This window comes from Artemia sp. Qi Xiang Cuo, chromosome 11 (assembly GCF_049724085.1).
Source record: "Artemia sp. Qi Xiang Cuo chromosome 11, ASM4972408v1, whole genome shotgun sequence".
In the NCBI taxonomy this organism is placed as follows: Eukaryota; Metazoa; Arthropoda; class Branchiopoda; order Anostraca; family Artemiidae; genus Artemia; species Artemia sp. Qi Xiang Cuo.
This window is the reverse complement of record NC_142804.1, coordinates 11297198-11308011: the sequence shown is the minus strand read 5'-3', so window position 1 is coordinate 11308011 and position 10814 is coordinate 11297198. Positions and strand designations below refer to the sequence as shown.

Below are 10814 nucleotides of genomic sequence, written 5' to 3'. Positions count from 1 at the left end.
AAAGTCCTTTACGATTCGTAACCATATAACAAATCAAATCGAGTAGATTATAACTTTTTCCCTAAAATATAATTCGTTTCCCTGCGTTGTCAATTTGAACTTGATGATCACCACCACTTTCCAACATGAGATATGTTAATACTCGTTTACTCTGATCTCGATAGGTCACTGGCAATAGGTTTCCAATTGTTGTCACTAGAGAATTGAATTCCTTCTGCTTTGATTGCGCTGCAAAATCTTGAGATGTTTCCTGTTTAGAGGCATCGGTGTGACGGTGACGGCGATAAGGTCCATGTTTGTCCACGCGTTGCAATGCATCTTGAAGTAAAACTAGCTTTTTATCATCACCAATATTCTTATCATTAATGAATTTGCTTAGATTGTCTTCAAAAAGTTCCACGGGCGAGAGGACAAGTTCAAATGGTGTCAATTTATATGGTTTAGCCATTCTCTAGAGAAAACTGTTTACAAGTCCTGCTATTATTAGCAGTAAAAGTGTAAAAAAGCTACTGCCTGCTTGAAGGAGACGTTTTCTTTTAAATATTTTTCTCTGGTTTTTGCAAGCCAAGGCGCATACAGTGGAATGATGTCGGTTTGTTTGTTGTCTAACACCATTTGGCAAGTCTACATTTCCCTCAGTTAAATTTAAACGAAGTTCAGATATTAGATTAATGAAATCACTGTCAACACCATGTTTGAGTATGGCCTTCCTGGGCGGTGGTTTTGAAGTGCCTAAAACGGAAAATTAATGACGTTGTTCGTGTAGTTTTTTCAGTGTCATAATGGCAACTAATAGCTTTTTCTACTGTTCACCGGAAGATATGCAGTAATTTCATTGTCGAAAATATCTGTGACTACGCGTAGATCCTTGGGTGTGCTCTGATTAAGATCTAGCAAAATGTACCCGTAGGGCTTATTTGTCGCTTGAGTGTACGCTGACAGCAGAAATTTGGGAGCGCCGGGGTATATTTGCTTATTGAGAGTTATTAGCAAGCTAGAGTCACGAACAACTCGGTAGATAATATAGATGGTACAATTCAAAGCAAGGGTTCTCATACATTAGCTCTGATGAAAGAGGTTGTGTAGAACTAGAATAACGGAAATGTGTTCATGATGAGAGCGAACGGTAAACAGCTGTAGCATTTCCTGTGAAAACTGTTCAATGGATTCAGCCAAATCATCAATAATCAGCCATGAGTTTGGTTCAATACTATTGAAAACATCAAGTCCCCGTATGATTTGTATTGGTATAGATGTGGCAATAGCTTTTATTCGATCGTAGGATTTTTGCCGAATACTATAGCAATAATAAATTTTCTTTGGTTTTTCAAAAAAAAATTTATTACAATTTTGAATTATTTTAGCTAAAAGTGTCGTTTTCCCAGACACTGATGGACCACACAGAAACAACCTGAATGGTGTTTTAAATTTATAAATAGTGCTGTTGACAACAGTCGGACTACAACTAACTGTAAACCATACTTGTCCGCTTAATAAGTGGTAATTTTCCCATAGATACAAACGGCATGTAGACAAATTAATGACGTCAGCCTAAAATGCATATCAGGAACCACTATCAGGCACAAAAAAAAGTAAAAGAAAATCCTCACTCAAAAATGACCAAGGTTTCACAGTCCCTTTCTCCTTCCAGCCCCCCCCTCTCCTAAGATTTAAACCAAATTTTTGTTCAATACGAACTAAAAAACTGAAATTGTAAACCCCAGGTTTTATTTTATATCTAACCCCTTAACCAAGAAATTAACTGTTCTCTAACATACTATTCTTACTTGTATGTCACTTAGCGTAGAGAGTACATAACCAAACTTTTCGTATCCTCAAAAGAATCACAAGCAAATAATAGATACATTATCTACCAAGAGATGCCAGCCCTCATTGCAAAGATGAATACGGTACACAGGTAATTGTTACTTACATGTCCCTCCCTTTGTCTTATAATTTGAATCAGTTTTGTTTTTAACGCGTCCCACAACATAAAAGTTGTCAGGTGTCAATAAAAAAAATGATAACCCTTTCAAGGACTACTGATCAACAGTAGAAGAAAAATCTGCCAATGTTCTAATATCAGTACTTAGAAAGGAGCAAAGGAAAAGCTTCAAACGTTTTGACGATTGGGCCTGATAACTGTTTCACATCTGAGGGATCTTTTAATTTTAGTCCAAATTTGACTTGAAACTGGTGCCTGTCCGCTTAACTACTAGAACAGAATTTACAGGTTGAAAGCAAAAACGTGGCTCATTGGAACGATAACTCCAAGGCCGTACCTAGGTTTTTTTTTTCGGAGGGGGGTTTACTCAGATTTTTTTTCGGGGGGGGGGGGGGGGTACAAAAAAAAACCAAAAACGCATGCAAAATTTGTTTATATCCATTTCATGATGCATTTCTCCTGTGCAAACTATATAAGTCCCCATTAATTTACACACTATAGGCTCTGGCTCAAATACTAGAAAAATTACTCGGCCCCAAGTATGAATAATATGCAACTTTCCAAAATATGACGTCATAATCATCGATCCAGCCTGAGGTCGACACTTCCCATAAAAACTACAGATGTCAGACCCTTCCCTCTTTCTAGCAGCAAGTTGTAATTGGCAAACTAGGTAAAAAAGAACTAATACTTCTAACAGCTTACCACAGCACCAAGCCGCCTGAGGCCAACACAATTACGCATGCTCCTCCTTCATCCCAATCTATTCAAAGGCTCCCTCTTCACGCCCTCCAAGGAAGTTTCCATTTCTCTTAAACCTTTCTTTATGACATCCTCCCACCCTGGCCACGGACAACCTGCTTTTTTGTTTAGCCCTATACGGTTGGCCGAAAAGGACAATATTTGGCAATTTTTCTCCATCCGCAGACGCAATACAACTAAATTGTTACCTCCTCATAATAAATGAAGAGATTTTTTAACATGGTGACAAGTTAAGCAATATTGTGAGCTTATTTTCCAAAAAAAGTTGAAGCAAAAGTAAATCCCCTGACCCAATATTGAAAAAGGGCTCATTCACTGGAATCATTTTGTCCTTCCACAAGTAGCCTAGACCCCTTTGACCACTTCCAAAATATGTCAGCTAATCCAGAAGTTTGAACAAGTACCTCGATTGGCTGACAATAGACCTTGCAAATTTTAGCAATGAATTTTCAAATTCTGAGAAACAAATTGGACCATGAAACAAGCCTTATGTCCTAGGGTTCTATCAACAATAACGTAGGAACATTATCATTGATAATTTATTCTTAAGAAAATTAAATATATAAGAAATATTTATTACAACTCAGAGTAAACACTAGATTAAACGGTTACGAAGAAACCTAGTCCTTACTATTGTAATTGGTTCAACACTTGTGTTGTCACATAAATATGTCTAGCTGCTTACAGTGATTTTGTTATGAGAGTACAAACATTAAGTCTTACAGTGAAAGCAATAAGTCTGATTCTAGCAATTTGCAACCTAAATCTGAATTAATTTCCGAGAGTGGTTTACTTCGTGTTGGAGCCAACTTAAACTCGATACATATTAGCATTTTACGATAATTAAATACATAATGAATTCAATTTCTACGTCTCTTATTGTAAGTTTGGCATTGGGCCAATTAGAAATAATAGTAAAAGATGAACAACAAACGTTGCAGCTTTATAATTTATGATAAGACAGTCACATTCATTTTTGCATCTACTTTTTATATTTGTCATAAAATTTGAAAAATATTTTCTATATGTGAACAAATTGTTTATTATATGGAAGTTTTCAACTTTTGTTAAAGCCTGTAAACAATAAGAAACATAAAATACTTAGTCAAAATTAATTCAAATGGACAGTTCCTGTTTGACCGTTTTTTTACAAAACAAAGCTAAAATATTGAATATTTTTTTCTTCAAAATTATGCTTGCTTCAAGGGGCTAAGTATAACATACCTATTCATAGGAACAAATCCAAATCAGCAAGAACAAAAAACACCAGCGAAAGACCTGTCAGCTTAAGACTTTCAACAAATTCACAATTAAATATAAAGTGTAAAATATGTTAATTCAAATACGCTTAGGAAAATATCAACAAACTGTTAAAATAGTTTTCCTTTAATTAGGTAATCACAACACGCAAAATTGTGTTTTTGTAGCATGAGGGTCTTTACAGGAGAACACTCAGACCCGAAGGAATTCCCCCCATCTGTTGCGTAGGTATGATATGGCCCTATTTAAAAAATTGATTGACGCCGTACTCGGAGTTTTCAAAAGTAGAGGTTCATAGAACTTCAAAAAATGGTCTCAATAGCTTTTTCTTAGAGAGTGCTGAAGGTTTTAAGAAGCAGGTTGACATCTAGGAGAGACATCTATCTCCCCTCCGACCCTGCCAAAAAGACGGTACAATTCTTTCCCCTGGCCCTAAAAAGACAAAAAGGGTTCATTCCGCTTCGCAAAATTTCTGGTTATGATTTTTCACCAGTTATGTCTAGCGTAAATAAAATAAATAAAAAGACCCCGGGTAGGGAAGGGGGAGGTTAAAAACATTCAAGATTCAGCTTTTAGACAGAGAAAAATCTTATCAAACGATATTTGATAACAAAGACATTCAAAAGAAGTGATTTAGCGTAATTTTAACATATTCAAAATACAAAATTGTATACAAAGTCATGTGCAAGATAAAGAAAATAATTTGAAAATGCAGTCTAATTCCAAATATTTACGAAGCCACAACATTTTTACTTCGTAAAATAGGGACTTATATCAGGGAAAACAGATCCAGGCATTTATATAGGTATTTTCGGGTATTACTATATTAAAGACTAAACTCTAAACTAACGGGACGGGCAGAGGTGGACACATTCTGCATTGGACAGACACAAGTGTCTTTTAAGGGTGGACATAGTCCACTATTTTGACACTATATGACAACTCTAGTTACAAGATTAATAGGTTAATGATTATCTACTAAGGAAATAAACAACCTTCCCCGAATTTAACAGAGATTAAGGCAATTAATTGCAATAACTTTATTAATACGGGTAACGACTGTGCTCTACTGAACGGCACTTGAATATAAATTTAATTTTTTGTAAAAAATTAAAAAGCTCATGCAAACCCATAGAATCTTTGAAGTAACCTAATTGTTAGATTATACTGATAAATAAATATACCAAGAATTTTCTGTGTGTTGAAGAATAAATTACAGCTTACTTAAGATTAATAGTTATGATTACCTGCATTACCATTTAATCAAGATGACACCCATTTTTGATCAAAGAAAATTAATATGTTTATTTCTTTTGAAGGAAATTACAAAACTTTTCTTAAATGTCTAAGGCCTATGCAATATAGATTTATATAGAGGTTATTAAAACCGACACGACAGCTTTAATATAGATTTAACTGAAGAGTAAGTTGTAATTAAGAGCACCAATTTATTTTTAAGTTGCAAAAGACAGACAAATACCCTCAACATGATATAATATCTAAAGAACTGTTTTGGTCTTCTTTCTTTATCTATGCACCAAAGATTATTGACCATTGCATTAGCCCGGCAACACTGACAAAGACAACTAGGATTACAAAATAAATCTATGGCAGCACTGACAAACACCTGGGATTCAAAACTCGAGAACCTATGGCAGCACTGATAAAAAAAAATTCAAGGGTTACATAACTTATTTATCAAGTCATAAATTTACGGCAACAGTCACAAAGCACCAGAGATTCAAAACTCGAGAATACATGGCAGCACTGACAAAAATACCTGGGATTTCGCAGTTACGGCTCCTTAAGTTGACCTGGAAAATAAAACTTAATATCATTCCCAAAAGATTCTATTTATACTCTTTGACAACCTGAATACGCTTACACTCTGCCAACACCGAAAGAAAAGCTCTAAAATTAGGCAAGCCTCTTAAAACTTTTGTTTCTAAGGTAGCTGAGCACATTTTCTTCAACCCTAACCATCATATTAAATTTGACGATGCCAGGGCCATAATGACAGAGGTTATGCTCAATGGGCGAGGGAAGCTATGGAAATAAAAAAAAAATGTACGTTTGCAAATGTTTCAATAAACAGGGATATAGCAAATTTCAATATTGATCTAATTTATAACTCGAAACGGGTCAAACCTGACTATTACAAGTTTGACCTTAATGGTTCAAGCATCAGTGTACCTTGTTGTGCTTTAGTTCCATAGAAGTCAATCGATCACATTTTTGATTATTTGGCAAAACACAGCTGGGCAAAAGATCTATTTGTTTTTTAATCTCATTAGACATGAATCATGTTGTATTTCAAATTCATTATGACGCAAGAAAAAAAAACATCAGCTGGTAGGGGTGATTATGCCATCTTGTTATCTGGTAAATCAAAATATTCTCGTTACCTCAGTCCCAAGAGGGATCCGATTGGAGATCGCCAGAAAGGGAGAGTAAACCACATGATTTTAGAATATCGAAATAAATATTAACATGAATTTGCTGTTAGTTATAGCTGTGTAGAATAATATTTTTTTTTTCTTTATCTGGGGATTGTGTATAGCTATGACTCAGCTATAGAACAGGAAAGACTTAGGCCATTTGTTTCACAGAATAATTTGGGGTGATGTGTGAAAATTTATTCAATATAAAATACTTTCAACAAACTGCTTTTTTTGCCAAAAGAGTACCGCGAATACCATGCTTGTGCTCGAACTCTGCATCATTTTAACAAGCCATTGGACAATGGTACATTAATTTACAGCTTTCTTTTTAAACTGAGAGAACTAAGGCTTGGCAGCAAAACGCTGAAAAAGAGTTAGTAATCAATAGGCTACCATTAGGCCGAACCATTTAAACAAGGAAGACATAGTTAAGCATTATTTTGTTTTTTAAGCAATTCAGCTGTTTGGATCACGTATTTTCTATGCATTTTTAATAGGTGTGTTACCATTATGAATGGGAACAAGCAAAGTCTTAGTCCCAGAGATTCTCTTTTGTCCAACGTTGAACGTCAGCCGGAACTATTAAAACATGGAAGAAATATATGGTTAATGGAAGATCACTCTCAGATTGCAGTGTGTTTGAAGAGCAGATAACTTGGACATAAATTTGGGTGATTCTGAAAAGCATTTTTGGGGTTTCCAATTATTTGGGTTAAGCTTGTTAGGCAGATGACCAAATTCCATGTCTGCTTGTTGCAACAATTGATCCTATTCATTAGTTAACTGATAAACCTGAAGTAAATTGATACTTGGGGAGATAACAGACAATCAATGTCTGAAAGGTTAAGTGGATGGTATGGTTATTTACTATGTAAGCAATGTGGAACATCCTTTCTGCTTTACACAACAAAATTTGATTTGTTGTCAACTTTAACCCGGTCCATAACTATTTGAGAAACAAAATTTAATACAAATATAGAAACATTGTTAAAATCAATGCTAAAAAAAGCACCATAAGAAATACAAATTTATAATTTATCCTGTTTAGTAAAATTTTTAAGACAAATATGTAAACAAATTTATCCCGCATAGCCTACATAAATATCGCCAATAATTAATAAGTACCACGTTACTTACAACAAAAAAGAAATTACAGAAGATGTAATTTGTTAAACCGTAATTACAAAACATAAGTTTTGATTAAATAGGTAAGAAAGTTTAATTAAAATTTTATTTAGTTTTTCTCAGGGCTTTGGGGTCGATTAAAAACTTTGAGGAAAAGTTTATTGTTACAGAGTGGTTGGAGAGGATAAAGGATAAAGGTAGTTAATAATTTCTGAAGATTCCCGTCAGCTTTATTTATTACTAGCACTCAAGTCTATTGATTTTGGGCCTACTGCCAGTTAACAAAAATTCAAATCAAAATTGAAATACAAACATTTGTAATATTTGAATAATAATCTAGTTTGCTGAAAATAACATCGAAATGTATCCCCCCGGGAGGATTTAATATTAAAAAAATAGTCTTTTCGGATACGAAATCTATTTGTCATGAATATAATCATAATATCTTATTATATGATGTTTATTCAAATCATCACGGTTAAGGTTATCTGAGATGAAATTTTACCTGTTGAAGAAATTAAGATATCTTTAATGATCTACTAAACAATGATGATATCAAGATAAAGTGCTTAGGGATGACACCAAAAATAGGTAACCCTGAAGATCTCAACAACTGGAGGCCAGTTAAAATCACCAATTGCTATTGTAGAATTGTATCTGACGTATTAGAAAACCGTCTAAATATCAGTGTAACCATCGGTACTAAGATAAAACCGAAGAGGAGAACTAGGAAACCAGAAAACAGGAGATGGGTTGGCTAATGTAAGAGATGTAATAATGCAAGCAAGAAGTCAAAACAAAAAAAGGAAATAAAACACAGGATAACGAGTTATGATGTTAATAAAGCATTCAATAAAACATGAAGAAAAAATTAGAATGGACTATGAATTACTACGGTTTCCAAGAGATATTCATAAAATGGATAAATAGGATAAATAAAAAAACATTACAAGTATTTTGTCTGAATAGCATCATGGGAGGATTTGAAGCAGAAACTGGAGTATGCCAAGGATGGCTGCCGAGTCTATCACTGTTTGAACTGTATTTTGAGCAATTAATAAAATATCTAGAAAAGGAAATAAATGGCGTTATAATAGAAAATGTGGCAATGAAGTTGAACAGTTTTGTAGAAAAAGTGACAACGTACACAGAAACTGAAAATTACATTTTATTGTCATGTCAGTGGATAGTTTACTTTTTTAACATTTTAAATATCCAAATAAGTAGAAATATGTGTGAAATGCTACCATTGGGAGACGAAATAAAAGAGGTGTGTGAGTTTGCAAAAAAAAATTAAAAAAATAAACTAGTTTTAATGTTTTTTCATAGACGTAGTAAAATAACAGAATTTTAAAACCTGATAAAAACTAGATCAAAATTAAACGTACTCTTAGAAAAGAATATGAAAGAGGTCTGAATGTTACTAAGGTTTGTGAAAAGAAGGTACATTTACATTTATGCTTTAACATTTTTATTGTATATGTACTGTGTTTTTAAATAAAAATATACAAATTTAAAGCAAATTGTCATATAACTTTAACAGAAGTTATTTACTTAAAAATTTCTTCATAAATTCAAAAAAAAAAATATATTAATAAACAAAAATACTTGAGGCATGATTTTCATACATATGCAAGCTCACATTAGATAAATTTTCAGTGTTACACTGTTTTAAAACACTAAAAGAAAAAAAATACTCAAACTCTACTAAATACTTCTAATAATTTTATAAAATATAAAATCTTTTTTATAATTTTTTTTTGTATCTAAAAAACTAGGTGAAGAAGAAATGACTTACTCATTTATTTGTTACGCATCAAGGTATAGCAGAGAGTCGCTCCTAAAAGGAAAAACACCATTGCTGCCCCATGGCTTAACAAAATTAATAACAGCTTTAATTTACCTCAGTTTTATTCCAATTGTTCAATTGTTCAATAGTGAATACATGTATAGCTAATTTTAGTAGGGCACGCGTTCTCCCTGTGGATAGAACGCACCGTTTTGTTATTTTTTTTTTTATATGGTATGACACGAGTATAGATTTTCACAACTTCCTTCTTAATTTTTTTAATTTAATTAAATGTCTGAATATTGAACAAAAATAAATGAATTAAACAATAAATACATCTGTAAATAATATTAATATAATATTTAGAAATTGATTGATGACTAGAGAGAGTCGTGTAGCTAGTTGAGTGTGATCATGAGAGTGTGATGTTCAGAAGGTTAGTTTTTGCCAAACTCCCATAAATTTTGAAAAAGAAATAAAAAAAAGAAAACCAGTTCAAGCCCTTAGTTGTCACTAGGGTCTTGACCATATTAACCCTAAAATCATATTTTTTACTGTGAGTCTATTATATCTCTTGATGAGTAGCAAATATAAGAATAAAAAAAAACTATGTAACAATTAGAATTAATATTCCAACACGTGTGAGTATGATAATATATTTATACTAAATTTCAGAAAGTTATTCTTATTCTTTCCTAATGTTTGAGAGAGAGAGAGAAGAATTTCTATCAATGGTCATGAACTTAAAAAATAAACTTTATAAACATTGTGTTGACAGTTTATTGCAAAAAAGACTGTACTCATAGATATAGCATACTGAGACCTCTTTTGTACTATAAGATCCACCAGTTTTAACACCCGTCCACCTAATGCCAATTAAATAATTAAACAGCAGTCGAGGCTACATATATTCCGGATAGTCAGACTTCTAGGTTATTTGGTGTCCCGAGCAAGACCGGAGCAATGGGCGTCGTGATGAGGAGCTGTGAGGGCCCCCCATCCCTTATAAATTAGGGACCTAAACTTACAAACTTAAAACAGATTACAACACATTATTATTAATGCGTTTTTTTTGTTTTTTTCGTTTTAAAGTACAATAAAACAAAAAAACAAAAAACAACAGACATTCAAAGAATTAGAAATAACGGTTAATTAACTCAGTTACGTAATATTTTTAATACAGGTTGAATTGCGTGAGCGTTTTTTAAATTGTACATTATTTAATTTACAAACTCAAAAATTTCTATTAATACTCACTCACACGTTACTATAAATTTTAAACTTTGTAAAATCAGATACAGAATTTAAAAATTTAGTAACAAAAATTTGCAAAAAAAGAAGAAAAAACAGGATCCTCTGGCCAAATAAGCAATCGGGGGCGACGGGGGCTAACTAACTCGTAATATTTTTATAGACACTGCGGTGCACACGTCTTGAACTACCTTACTAGTTAAAAGTTATTATTCTTTTTGTTATTTTTTATTTACTCGAT

At 33.0% G+C, this 10814-nt stretch overlaps 1 long non-coding RNA gene across 1 annotated transcript; it reads right to left on the bottom strand.

Moving 5' to 3' along the window:
• Positions 1 to 3232: 3232 nt before the first annotated feature.
• Positions 3233 to 9402, bottom strand: LOC148946633 (uncharacterized). Its single transcript, XR_016142438.1, has 2 exons — positions 9332 to 9402; positions 3233 to 5781 (listed from the first exon to the last, which is right to left on the bottom strand). It is a non-coding gene; the product is annotated as an uncharacterized LOC148946633 (long non-coding RNA).
• Between the last annotated feature and the right edge of the window lie 1412 nt (positions 9403 to 10814).